The sequence below is a fragment of the Cydia pomonella genome, chromosome 4 (assembly GCF_033807575.1).
Source record: "Cydia pomonella isolate Wapato2018A chromosome 4, ilCydPomo1, whole genome shotgun sequence".
NCBI classification, from domain to species: domain Eukaryota; kingdom Metazoa; phylum Arthropoda; class Insecta; order Lepidoptera; family Tortricidae; genus Cydia; species Cydia pomonella.
In genome coordinates this window covers 4,074,693-4,085,515 of record NC_084706.1, presented here as the reverse complement: position 1 = coordinate 4,085,515, position 10,823 = coordinate 4,074,693, and the positions used below count along the sequence as shown (strand labels likewise).

Below are 10,823 nucleotides of genomic sequence, written 5' to 3'. Positions count from 1 at the left end.
TTCTCGCTTAATACGGTGGTAATCGGTTTTCATAAATACTTTTTAATACTTAATAAATGTTATTTCCGCGGCCGCATCTGCATGTCAAAGGGTATCAGTTAAGCTTAAGGTGTGTTTTAATGATGTTTGTTTAGAATCATAACTTTTTGGTACTTAACAACTTAACTAACGAATAGAGCGTGCTTACTAATGCTTATTATTTTGCTATTCTTTCAGAATTAAGTATGAGCATGTCTAAATTGCGAAGGGGAAGACAACTTGTGGCATTATGCACACCCGATCAGTTATCCATAAACCAGATAGCTGTTCAGTTAGAAGAAGAATCTTCTCGCCTATTTTCGCACTCCGCTATTATCTACAATTTCGCACCAGAGTTGCGAGTGTCAGCAGTTAAACTATCCGATTATTACAACCACCAATCTCCCCAGAAGTTCTTCAATACCAAATGAGGTCATGTCTGCAATAAATGGGTGAATCAATTTTTTTTGTTTTGTTATCCTGTCTCGTTGTCCAAGGGACAACAGTGGCACAGTTTGTTTGAAGAGACGTTGTATGCCGTTCTATTAACATGCTCAGTAGAGGGCCCATTATGGACATTGGCTATAACGACCACAAAAACGCAAGTTTAATACATTTAAGTACCATAAAATCAGTATTTCAATTAACTTTTGTCCCCTGGACAACTAATCGTAACCATGGCAACGAGTGACGCTAAAAAGTTGATTCTCCCAAATACAAATTCAGCTCATACATTAACCACAACTTCTGCTGGCATGGCAACCCGAGGAGCTACAAGTAGTCGCTTTGAAATACAAGATAGCATTGAGTCACCTAGTTGCAGTAACAGTTCTATCCCAGGTCCAAGTGAAGAGCTGCAATGGTTGAATGAGAAAACTGGTTACTTGGAGCCCATCCTTGAAAACGGAGGTTTATCCGACCAGTTAGAAGAAGAAGAAAAAGAGGATGTGGTAACAAGTGAAAATCAGAAAATAAAGAAGAACCGAAAGATGAGGCTTTTAGGAAAAACTTACACAGGACATAAGGTTGTTAAGAATGATGAAAATACTACTATAGTGGAAGTTTCTAAGGAAAGACGAAAATTGGGACCCAAACCTTGTGATCACGGAGCAGCTCAAATATCCGAAAGAAGTTTTTCATGTGCTGCGATAAATTACCTATTTAAATATTAAGTGCAATTGATAAATTTAATTTAAGGAATGTAGAGAAGACCATTTTTATTTAATTACATTTTTTTGCCTATTTTATATTCTGTTTTATTACCTGAGCGTCCTCTTTGCAAAAATAACTATGTGCAATTTGAAGCACAATTCAGAGTGCCTCAGCAACAATTTGAAGTCGCTATATGTACTAATTATACACATGGAGGTTATTTTGGAACCCAAATATTTGTCGCTATGTGCAAAATTAAGGTTTTTTTTGAAATATAAAATTTACTTTCCATTATGTAATTTTAAAAATATTCTTAAATTACGTAAAAAACAAAACTCTGTTACCCTTTTTTTTCTTTTTTACTTGCTTTCAATGCATACTGAGAAAACTTGTTTTTTGTTTCTCCTGAAAAATTGGTATAAAACACATAGCGACTTTTGCAGGCCCAGCGACGATATGCAACATTTAGTTACTTTTTATAAAAATGAAAATAGTAAAAAAAAAATTTTTTTTTGATTTAATTAACTTTGCCATTTAGTTTCCTTAAACTTACTTACCGATACCCCGAAGTTAACGAAATTCAATAAAAACACGGTGTATATATATAGGTATATAAGTATATATACAACGATTAGGGATTACGGAAACGGCTCTAACGATTTAATGAATTTTGCTATATGGGGTTTTATGGGAGTGAAAAGTCGATCTAGCTAAAATTCTAGCCCTCTGAAAAGAAAAAAATATCATAACTCGAAGCTATACCTAATCGTTTGAAATTCATAGATTAGCATAAAAATGTGACCGTCTCAGACCGTCCATAAGAAAAGGGTCCTTATGGCAGTTTTTATTTACGGAGATATTGACGTTTTTGTAAAATGCTTCAAAATTATCGTTTTTTGTTGTATGCAGAATAGTAAAATATACAGATAAACGTGTTTTTGTAGGTCGATTTCACTAGTGTACGTTGAGTGTTTTTGTAGGTACATTTTTTTTTGCTGACGTCAAATCTTACTTGGCGGCGGCGTGACAAAACGTAGCCGTTCTTTCTCTGTCATTTACCGCCGCTATCACCGTTTCTCTCCTATACGCGACAATTCGCTCGCCGCACTCTTCACGCGTTGTACTTACGTAATTCATGACGCTTATTGGTTACTGATTGGTGGTGCAAATGTGATCGCTTTAGGGTTCGACCGAAACATGTTTTTTTGCTGAAACCGGAACCGAAGGTTCGGCTTTGGCTCTAGTTTCGGCGGAAACTTTTGTAAACTTGTTAAGATCGTTGAAAAAATCTCCTAAGACCGCTTTTATACATATATTCTCTAGTGTCTAGTCTAGTCGAGTGGCGCGTTCATTAGGGGATTTGTGTATTCTTAATTACTGTAACCATAAATCAGTATATTAATTTTGTCGTCCTACTTGTTCCCCAACTAACAACCTATTTTTTTTACGAACGAGTCCAATGCGCGCGCAAGGCAAAGGCGCGAACGAAATCGACAAACAGCCAATTGAAAAAATGTAAAAAAGCTAATATTTTCGTATTTCTATTCGACGGATGGAGGTCAAATCGATAAAATGTTATGTTTATTCATTAATGTAATTTACGACATAATTTAATCTATAAATTATGTTTGGTGTGATAAAACCTCTTTGAACTAACATTTGAAACCTAATAGTTGGTTAAAAAAAATTATTACTCGACCAAATTAAGAAGGCTCCGTTCCTATGCATATTATTAGCTATCAAATACCTTCTTAACTCAGTCGGATAATATAATGAAAAAGCACGAGTGTTTATAATATAATGAAAAAGCACGCGTGTTTAATATCTAGGATTATGAGCCAAAAATCGGTGGAATAAAAACGCCTTTTGAGCAAGTGTGTTGAAAAGTTATAGTTTCAAACTTCTTTTAACGATTTCTCAAAAGTGCAATTTTAACATATGTATGTTTGATGTTTTTTGGGACTTGGTGTCATGTTTTTTTTTGTATACCGTCTTTTCTCGTCCAGTTACAGCAATTACACCAGTTGATTGTGCGACAAAAAAGCAAAGTTAGTTTTTGCTTCAAGTGGTAGTTTTAAGTACCTATGCTTTATAATTATTTTTATTTGATTTATTTATTATAGGACATTATTACACAAATTGACTAAGTCCCCCACAGTAAGCTCAATAAGGCTTGTGTTGAGGGTACTTAGACAACGATATATAAATATTTATTATATTTATTATAAATATTTATTTAAATCCTAAAATACATAGAAAACACCCATGACTCAGGAACAAATATCCATGCTCATCACACAAATATATGCCCTTACCAGGATTTGAACCCGGGACCATCAGCTTCGTAGGCTGGGTCACTACCCACTAAGCCAAACCGGTCGTCAATAATCCATCGGAGTATCGAACAAAACAAATCTTATACATCAAAAACAAATGTTGAAATCTCTGTTATCATAAGGAAATAAGGGTAATATAACTAATATATAATGGTAAAATATCCATCAAATAACAACCATTCACTTAATATTATGGAACACTGAAAGCGGGGCTCCGTTTAATTATGTTGTGAAGGAAATGTTTCTCCTGTTTATGGACGGTTTGCCCTTCGGGCATCTAAAGCTACCTAACGAATCTAACCTACCTACTAAACCATTCTGAGACGAAAACCGTGGTTGTTTGTGGTCGTTTTGCGATCCCGTTTTCATGCAGAAGTCTCATTTTTAGATCCAATTGTTTTGATACCGACCCATCTCAACATACGTACACTTTGAATCCGCTTTATTGGCCGAAAAAAGGTCTCCGTTAAAGGTCATGCAAAATTACTTTCGTATGTTCGGATGTTACGCCAACCAAATTAGATTTTTTCGAAGAATTAATTCTCAGCAAGTATATTTGTCAAGATAGATAAATATAGTACATTTCCATGGTAGTGCGGAAAGTATCTAATTACTTCTCTAGTACCGAGATATGAATGACATTTCAGCACGTGAATCGAACGACGTTTTTTAATACAATTGCGAAAAAATAAGAAAAACAACAAGTACTTTTTTATGCATGTTCTATAAGACAGAAACAATTATAAATATAAAATATTATACAATTATTACCTAATCGTTATTTACGATTATTTGTGTATCGTATATTTAAATTGTATGAAAACAATATCGAATGTTGCCCTTGGAAACTTAAAACATTCTTGCAGTAAGAAAAAACGCCTCTGCTTTGACAGGCGTTTCGGTAGTTATTCCGCTCCATTCAGATAACTTATTAAGAACGGTTTTTCAATATTAGAAGAGGTAAGTAATAAAATATAAAATATGCTTATATTTATTATTTTTACATTAACAGTAGGTTTTTATGTTGATTACGACTTTTAAAGGAAACTAACATTAACAGTATTAACACTCATCAATAAGTAGTCATGAATTGGAACAAGTGGAAAAGTAAAAAGGCGCTAGTTCGCGAAATCCAACTCTCCGCACGCTAAACAGCTACATAAAGTAGCACTTTTTGAGAAAAAAAAAAATTATTGCCATGACACAAAAAATATTTTATCACACTTAAGCTACCGATACTTAACATAGAAATTAAATATTTATTAGGTATTGTTATTATATTCATTTTTATTTTATTTTGATGATCATGACAGAAATTCTTATATTTTTGACATCAATGCAAACTTATTAAGTTATTTCATAGACCTAGTATTAAATAGATGAGCTATACACATAACATACGCAATGCGACAAAATTAAAAACACGTTTTAACATTTCTGACAACAAACCAAAAACAACCTACGTAATTTGGTCGGGTTATTTGTTACCCACCATACACCATACTAAATTTACGGAGGGGAATAAAAAAGTGAGACTGTAACAAGAAAAAAAATAGCGCTTTCTCTGCTTCTCCTACTGAAAATTCCATAAGTTCATCTCGTTCGGTCATCTGGCCCCTCTCCCATTTCATCTCTATATTATTGCACACCTCTATGTGTAATTTGTCTTTCATGAAATAAATCATCTCATCGAATCTAATCTAAATGGTAATGAAGTTATCTGTGTCGGACTGTTTGGCTTTTTGGGTTAATCAGTTTTTTTTACCACGCTTTTCTTTGCGGCCTAGTCAATTAGGCCGTTTTAGCGAATATTTGAAGTCCTCTAGCGCTTAAAATAACAAAAATATTTAAAAAAGCAAAACAGTCAGACACAGATATTAATAATATTATTCTGTGTTGAAAAAATCATTGCTCTAGGGCCAAAACCCACGGAGAGAAGAGTTGAATAAGTTGTATAAGTTTGTATGGAGATATAACCACTCCCATAAGCTTTTAATAGAAAACGGGGTGACAACAATGGACAACGTTCGCCCGCTTTCATTTTCTGATGGTGATAAAAATGGATAACTGATGATTTGAAAGGCCGCGACTATAGATATAGTCAAAAAGGGAACAACCGGCCGCCATTTCTTCATTTTAACTCTAATCATGATGCAAATTGATATCTGAGAATTCGAAAGACTCCTTAACCCTTTGACCGCCAAAGACGTCAAGTGACGTGTGCGGATACAGCCCAATATCAACCTTCGTGCATTTCGACAAAGTTCAAGATAACGCGCTGTGCACGATAGGCAAATCCGAAAACAAAATTGTTAAAAACGGCAGCTATCTTTAATTTCTTCATTTTTGCTCTAATCATGATAAAAATTTATATCTGAAGATCCGAAAAGTACCTTAATATGAATTTGTAGTCAAAATTGTAAAAAATGGCCGCTATCTTGAAGTTCTTTATTTTTGTTATGATCATGTTAAAAATATATAGGTATCTAGTTTTTGGCGCACCGCGTGTTCTCAGTTCGGGGCGAACTATAGAAATTAATTATGATAATTAGAATTTGACATTGGAATTAGACGACCCTAATAGACCAGGGGTCTCCAATTACTTTCATCAGGGGTCCGGTTTTTAAAATAAAATATCCATTGCGGTCCGTTCCTACTTAAGAGGAAAGAATAGCTTTTCGAATCTAACGAAATAAGGGTAATTTTTCTATGAAATTTCATTTCGGGAGAAAACGTATTCCACTAACTAAATCTTAACAAATCACTTTGATTTTGATGTCGATCGCTTCATCATAATATATTCTAGATTTATAGGTTTCGCTTTTTTGGTTAATTTTTTTGTTTTGCATATTTTGAAAAAAAAAGGAAATCTATAAACCTAGTTTTTCATTGTCTCAATAACATATTAAAATCATGGAGAATGGAAAATATTTAGAAGTGAAAAAACGTTTTCTCTTTTTGTATGGCCGATCTCTGGCCGAGTTTATTAAATAAGCAAATGTAAATACAGCACAAAATAGAGCGACGGTCCAGACCGCGGTCCGCCATTTGATGACCTGCAATAGATGAAAGAATTTCACCAATGCAATCAGCTAAAGCAGGGTAGCTTGTGGCGATCTTTTGCTCCTGGGGAGCTCTGTCATCCATATGGGAGCTGAAATTGCTAGATAGCGTTTCTGTGCTTTGCCATAGGCGGTTGCTCAGAGTGAAGTCGTGAAAGCTGCATTCTCGAGGGTAAATGTAGAAACATAAGTGGCGAGCTGTCTTTTATGAGTATGTTTAAGGTTCAATGATACCTCTCTACCCCCAACAACGACACCGATGTTGAGCCATCTTAGATGTGGCTTTTTGTGAGGGCTCATATTCTAGTGGGCGACACGTTCAAAATACACGTTTATACTTCAGAATCTGCAAAACATCCCCATTTCTAGGAGTTAACCGTGCTGTTGCTGAAGCATCTGCTTAAAGGATAGAAACGGAAGTTCTGATTCAGATTATAGTCGCGATTAAAATGAATATAGTTTCTGTTTGACTGGGAACTTTTCAACACCGGGAGCGTATGGGTGATCAGTTTCCTTCGGGAGGGCTATCCTTCAAGGGTCTGAAGTCCTGGGTGGGAGGAGCGGGGTCAGCGGGAGCGCGGGGCGTGTCGCTCGCGCCGCCCATCGCCGTTATTTAAGCAGCGCGCGCGCAAGCGGGCCGGGCAGCCGGAGCCCGCGCACAGTCCCGCCGCGACGCCGATAGCCGCTACCTCGGAGTTCGCGCGTTTCACCCGGCATCTGTACGGCCTTGGCATCGTCTCCAAACCAGCTTGCATTCGTTTCTGCATATAAGGTGAGTGCTTATTTTATGTGTAAGAATTTTCATTTGACAGTTTGGAATTTTCTTTTGCTAAATGATATTCTAAGTTAATAAGTGATTATACCAATACTGGAAAGACGTTACTTCATAGGATCATTCTAAACATGCACGTTTTACAAGTGTTTCCTAACCCACTCTTCGTGATGCACTTAATGCACACGATGCATTTAATTTAAACAAGAAATTTACATCACCATTTTTAGTGGCTTTTGAATTTATTTCACATAGTTATGTTATTTTTACTTAAGAATCCCTTTTTTAAACTTAGTAAATAAATAAATATTATAGGATAATCTTTCACAAACCGACCAAGTCTCACAGAGGTAAGCTCAATGAGGCTGGCGTTGTGGGTACTAGACGACGAAACTTATAATTTATAGATACATAACATCCATAACTGCGAAACTTTTTATTATAATGATTAAGACGAAAGTGGAGGGCTCGCACAAAATCACATTTTCCTCTCTGAATATTTACATTATTGAAAATATTTATGCACTATTTGTTGTATATCAACCACAGCTATGTCTCTGTGATTTTTTTCGAATTTCTTATTGTTTTAGGAGTTAGAAGCATTTAACATTTTGTTTGATATCTGTTTTTCGCTTCTACAAAATCGAAAAAAGTCAAATTTAGGGACCTAGCTATAAATTATGTAAAAATAATTTTCAAAATGTCAATATCCAAAGAGGAAAATGGGATAGTCCCCATTGCATGGAGAATTGTCCGTCCTCTTCCCTCTGAAACACACAAATAAACACAAAAATCGCAACAAAAATGTTATTATAACTGTGATATCAACAGATTTCCAATACAAAAAATTATCAGTCCCTAAAGATTTTTTTTACCGACGCCTATATAATATACCTACAGTTGATAATATTGGTTTATGATTTGGACATTTACGGACAACTTAGATAAGCCTATGTACCAAAATTGTATTTGTACTACAAATACCAGGCCGCAGCCTTACGGGAACATTACAATTCAGGTCACCATGTTTTATAAGTCCCTTACATAAATAAACAAGTTGTTTACTTGATTTATGGCATCTTACCTTAACCGTTCCACAGTGAGACAAACAAGAAAGTATTGGCATTTAATTAACGTGTTTTTATTAACTCTAACTTAATAAAGAGTAATTTGTAAGAGGACCTTGGGCCTTACGAGGCTATACTGGAACTGCCAAACGAAACTTAAAAATAAAATTAGAACAAAAACTTCGTCTCTCGAAGAACTCAAGTTTCGACATAATTGTTAGAGACTGAATAACTGAGTCGAGTCTTAAAGCTTTTGAACTTATTAGCAATATGTTTTACCATGCCTCCCATACAACTTAAGTACGAAAACTCACGTATGGAGTGAGCACTCTATGCTTACTTATTTCTCTATGCCACGACATAATCAAACACAAGACGAAACGCCTTTTCATACAAACGTTGTCATTTTCCTCTCTGGATTTATAGACTGATGTCCATTGAAAATATTTTGACACAATTTGTTGTACATGAACCCCAAATTTTTTGTTTGAGTGTTTGAGTTAGGAGCATTATAAACATTGTATGAAATCAGTATACATCGAATGACTTAAAAATGTTTTCCATAATATTAATATCCAGAGGAAAATGGGGATTACGCTTGTATGGAGAAGCGGCCGTCCCTTTTCCTCGTAAGTTTTCTACCCATAGGTTCAACGTTTATACGACCACAATTACTTTATTAGACACTTTCAGCTTTAGTAATGATTGTCGATTTACAATATTTTAATGTGCATTTACCTTAATTTACTATCTAAATATTTTAAAAGAACAATTCATATATAGCCGTTTTTAAATGTGCTCTACAATTAGTATCCAATATAATAATTCAGTTGCCAAATAAATAATTGATACTTGCCTTAAAACAAACAAAAGCTGAAATGGCATTAAAATAATGCTCATATTGAACTATTTGAAGGCTCTGCTCCGCTTTTGTCGCCAAACTATTAATTATAGTATCTATTTCTTTTTTTTTTTAACGCCCGATTCGATTACTTAGTTGACCGGTTAAATACGTGCCATAATTACACTTCATTTTCCTGCGGTAGGACTTCGTCATGTCGCATTTCGCAACCGATGCTCGTGAAATTTTGTGAGCTGGTTCAATAGTTAAATAGAATTTTTCTGTCGTTTTGTGTTGCGAAAATTATTCAAAATGGTGGAAATAAAAGCATTGAAGTGTCAGTAACTATGGCACAAAACATTGTGAGTTCGCTGTGATAATGAATTAACGTTTTTTTTTATTTATTTTTTATTAAGCTGTAGCTGTAGACCTTTATGAAGCTTATCGCGAGGTCTACAGCTCAAATGATATTTTTATTACTTTTCTCAAATAGCTTTTCATAGTTTTTAAACAACAATTCCTGTAATTGAATTCTTTTGCAGTTGAAGTACCTAAATAACTTTTGTCCTATAAGTATATTTTATTTCTTCACAGGCCCTTTAGCATGCGTAAGGATAAGCGGCTACATATACCTAACCGTACGAAGTCTATTTCATATAGCTTGAGTACGAACCTGTCATTTCCATACTCATGACCTTAAACGTGAAATAAATTATAAACTCTATAGAAATGCACCTTTTTTTAGCTAAAATTTCATGTATAAAATACAACATAAATTTAAAAATAATATAAAAAATAAAAATAAAACAGACTATTCAACAGACAAAATGGGAAAAGGTATAAATCATTCTGAGAGCAACGAAACCTCTCCTGGCAGGTGTCCATCATTGCAACAACAAAGAGGTTTCAAGTTTCAACACTGTATATTACCTTTTCCAGGACTGGCTCTTAGTCTAACAACGGAACATTCAACTACTGAGTCAGAATAGGAAGTGCTATATTTACCTACTACAGCATAAAAGCTAGGGAGCAAAGATACACTTATTTTAATGTATCGTTCAAATGCAATCATGGTTGCGAAGCAAAAGAGTCTCAGTCGAGTGTGACTCATATTACTCATAACGCAAACCTGCCTACTTGATTGATCTAACTGGGCCAAATTATGAAAAAACCTCGCTTAAAATCAGAATATAATTTGAACTTCAGTTCCCAATATTCCTAATGGCAGGAACTTCCTAATATGAGTATAAGATCGTTTCATTCGCGAAGACGCGTGCCTTGACTCGTATTGCCATGTTATTAAAGGTTAGATTAGACAAATCTGTGCGTCATCGTGGATGACACGAACTATATTCGTATGCGTAGTTTTAAATCAAGTATACATAATTTATTTCCTTTTTAGATTAGAAAAAAACGTGCTTTATCGCCACGCGCATTCTAGGAAAATGATTTTACAATTTCCTAATACACTTTCTGCTAGGTGCCTACGCTTCTTATTTTCTTTAGCATGTTAAACATATAAATAACAGGGATTTAAAAAAATGTTCCTATATACAAATAGGTACTATGAGTGAA

At 34.8% G+C, this 10,823-nt stretch overlaps 1 protein-coding gene across 5 annotated transcripts in view; it reads left to right on the top strand.

Moving 5' to 3' along the window:
* The first annotated feature begins 7,044 nt into the window (after window positions 1–7,044).
* Window positions 7,045–10,823, top strand: part of LOC133516876 (bombyxin-related peptide A-like) — a 26,385-nt gene continuing 22,606 nt past the window's right edge. Inside the window, exon 1 of one of the 5 annotated variants that reach the window (XM_061849892.1) lies at window positions 7,045–7,340. The gene's annotated coding sequence lies outside the window, so the exon portion shown is untranslated. The remainder of the gene's footprint in view (window positions 7,341–10,823) is intronic. The other 4 variants (XM_061849893.1, XM_061849895.1, XM_061849896.1 and 1 more) reach the window with 4 other exon arrangements.